General features: G+C 35.9%; 1 long non-coding RNA gene across 1 annotated transcript; it reads left to right on the forward strand.

The window, feature by feature from the left end:
* The first annotated feature begins 321 nt into the window (after positions 1-321).
* On the forward strand, positions 322-1,667 carry LOC110908740. The gene is made up of 3 exons (XR_002574861.1): positions 322-409; positions 861-1,077; positions 1,207-1,667. It is a non-coding gene; the product is annotated as an uncharacterized LOC110908740 (long non-coding RNA).
* Positions 1,668-3,502: the final 1,835 nt, after the last annotated feature.

The following is a 3,502-nucleotide window of genomic DNA, read 5'->3' on the forward strand; positions in this document are numbered from 1 at the left end:
TTAAATTGCGTAAGGCGCTCTGATGGAAGGAGCTTGTGGAGAAAGCACGATCTCAGCAGCTACAGCCCCATGTATACAACTCAGGTAACAACCAGTAATTTGGATCTTGTTTCATTACAAAAACTTATGGACAAAATGGTATTGAATTATGTGGTTCTGGATGCAGGGACTTTCACTCTCTCCAACTTAGGAATGTTTGGAGTGGATCGCTTTGATGCTATTCTACCACCTGGGCAGGCATGTATTAACAAATAGTGTGATTTTTTTCAAAACATTTTTCTTTCCAAGTTAGATTTAGTCTTATTAACATGTCTATTTGTTGTAGGGGGCTATTATGGCTGTTGGAGCTTCAAAGCCTACTTCTATTGCTGATAAGGATGGATATTTCAGTGTGAAAAGTCAAATGCTGGTGAGTTTTTCATGTCTTAAATGATGTATTAGATCCATATGATCTTTATTTCAATGACCCTTAGACGAAAAGAAGATCGAATAGAAAAACAACTATCATACGTTATCACAACCCTGTTGGTCTCCTCAATTCTTGCTAGGTTGACCTAGATATTTAATCTTAAAGAATCACGAGGTTTATTTTTAAGAGGAAAACTTTAGTTTCAGAATTTTTTAAGATAAAGAGGTTGGTAAGGGGTCAAAACGGGTAACTTTTACAAAAGCCAGGTTGGCCGCAACACTGTTGTTCAAAAATAATTTTAAAGTTTTTAATAACCTATTAAGCTGTCAGATATGATTATAAAAGTTATATTATTTCAACTATATGAATAAACTGATTTTGGAGGTTTTATGCACTAAAATTACACTTTGGGCACTTTTGAGTTTTGACCCGTTTCCTTTTTTTATTTTAGCATTTCAATTGGTCAAGCCAGACATGGTATCTTCTATATTCCACTTCTTTTAGCAGTCACAAGTTGGCTAAAACTCGATAAGCAGAGCTTGGGCTCGGGCTTGAGCTAGCTTAAGCTCTACTCGTTTGCACCCCTACCTGTGATTCATGTGACTAATCCTTGAGTTCTGCTGGATAAAACCTCAAGACAAGTACCTACTTATGGGATTCTTGGACAGGTATTATTCTAGTTTCTTCTTCTAGGCAACATGTAAGTGGGAACTGTTTGTATATCTTGCATACACATTGTGTTATTGAACTATATATGCACATATTTTATTTTGATTGTTTTGGTTGGTGCAACATAGATATCTTTACTCAATGACATTAAGAGTAGAAATGAGGGTAAAAAGGAGGGATGCAGAGGTATGGATGTCCCACAAGATGCTTCCTGAGGATCTGAAGGAAGGTGTGACACTCTATGAACAAAAGAAAACGGGAAGTCAATGAAGAATCTCTTGTTCACAAGCTGCCCGAGGACTTATGGAAGGACATAAAGCTCAATGGACATTACAACCGGCAACCAAACTGCCAAATTGTTCATGTAAAATAACATCAGGCATATATAATAATATTTCATACTGCTCCAAGTATAGAAAAAAACCCACAAATCAGTAGCATCACAAGGCTGTTTGGAAGGTTTTATTATCAAACCCTTGTATTGCCTTTTCCATTGTAATTGACCCCTTTATTTTTTATTTGATTACATTGTAATATTGAGTTTGGACATATGTTAATATATATAAGGGTATCTTTTGTATTTTTCTTACTATTGTATTGGTGTAATTGAGATAATAATATAAATTTTAGTACTTAAACAATGATGCTATGGAGTTGTATTTGATTATAGAAAAAAGTTGCATTTGTTATAACCAAAATCTTTAAAAGCGTTGCATTTGATATAAAAAAAGGTTGCATTTGAGTGAAACAAAAGTTGCTTTTAGTGTCGCAAATGTTGCCTTTCGCGCATCAAAGGTTGCATTTAAAAGTAAAAAAGTTGCACTAGCTTGTAAAAAAGGTTGCATTATAAAAAGGTTGCATTTGAATACTAAAGGCAACCTTTTCAAAAAAAGTTGCATTATCTAACAAAAAAGTTGCATTAGGTCTAATGCAACTTCGCCTAACGCAGCTTTTGTTAAAAGGTTGCATTAGACCTAATGTAACCTTTAAAAGGCCTAATGTAACACTTTACCAGAGTTGCATTAGCTTCATTTTCTTGTAGTGAATTCGACAGGGTTTGCTAGGATTTTCAATGATGAAAGTTCATTGAACTTTACATTCAAAGTCTCTTCCACACACCTAGTCCTTGTGTTAAACACTTTGTAGGCCTTGGCAGTGGTTGAGTATCCCAAGTGATAACCACAATCTACTTTGGCTGCAAATTTTGAAATTGAATCTTTTAGGTTTAAGATAAAACATGGACAACCAAAGATTTTGAAATATGAGATCAGTGGTTTGATTTTGAACAGAGTTTCATAGGCAGTCTTTTGATGCCTGGGGTTGATCAAAACTCTGTTCCGCACATAGCAAGCAGTGTTTACAGCTTCTGCCCAAAAAGTTAAGGGTAAACCTGAATCTTCAAGCATTGTTCTGGCAGCTTCTATCAAAGTTCTGTTTTTTCCTTTCAACCACCCGATTTTGCTCTGGTGTTCTTGGGATACTGTACTACCTTACAATCCCTTTTGACACACAGAACTCATCCAACTCCTTGTTTCTAAACTCTGTGCCATTGTCACTCCTAAAGATTTTTACTGGCAAGTCAAATTGCTTTTCAACCTGTTTGACAAAGTCTTGCAAAATGCCTGCAATCTCATCTTTAGAATGTAAAAAGTAAGTCCATGTAAACCTAGAAAAATCATCTACAATGACCAAACAGTATCTTTTCTTTTTCAAGCTCATGATTTTTACTGGGCCAAACAAATCCATGTGCAGCATTTACAAACAATTGGTTGTTTTGGACTCTTCAATGGACTTATGAGCTTTTATGTTGTTTACCTTTTAAACAGGAAACACAATGCTTAGAACAAGTAAACAATTTTTGTGGAAGACCTCTTACAAGGCCTTGTTTTGACAACGCAGTGATTGTCTTGAGATTTGTGTGCCCCAATCTTCTGTGCCATAATTCCGTCTCTTTGTTAGAGGCAGGCGAGAACAGACATGCATCAGTCATAGGGCTCTCTTTTGACAAATCAACTACATATACATTGCCACTTCTTTGAGCAACAAGTTGAGTTTTTCCATTGGCTATTATTTCTTCAATCTTTTTTACCATTTCTGGACTAACAATCTTGCAACTCTCCTTAGTAAAGAATGACCCATAGCCTTTGTCACTCATTTGTGAGATACTAAGGAGGTTGAACTTTAGATTGTCAATAAGATTGACATTTTCAAACTTGATTTTTCCTGACTGAACTGTTCCAGACCCCAACACCTTTCCCTTAGAATTGTTACCAAAAGATATATCACCCCCTCCATGATTTTTGAATTCTTTGAGTAGGGCTCTACATCTAGTCATGTGCCTGGAGCCTCCACTATCTACATACCAAAGACTATATAAGCATGCAGAAGCTCCCTGCACATCAAGTAAACAATTAGTTCAGGAGG

The sequence above is a fragment of the Helianthus annuus genome, chromosome 14, assembly GCF_002127325.2.
Source record: "Helianthus annuus cultivar XRQ/B chromosome 14, HanXRQr2.0-SUNRISE, whole genome shotgun sequence".
Lineage (NCBI taxonomy): Eukaryota > Viridiplantae > Streptophyta > Magnoliopsida > Asterales > Asteraceae > Helianthus > Helianthus annuus.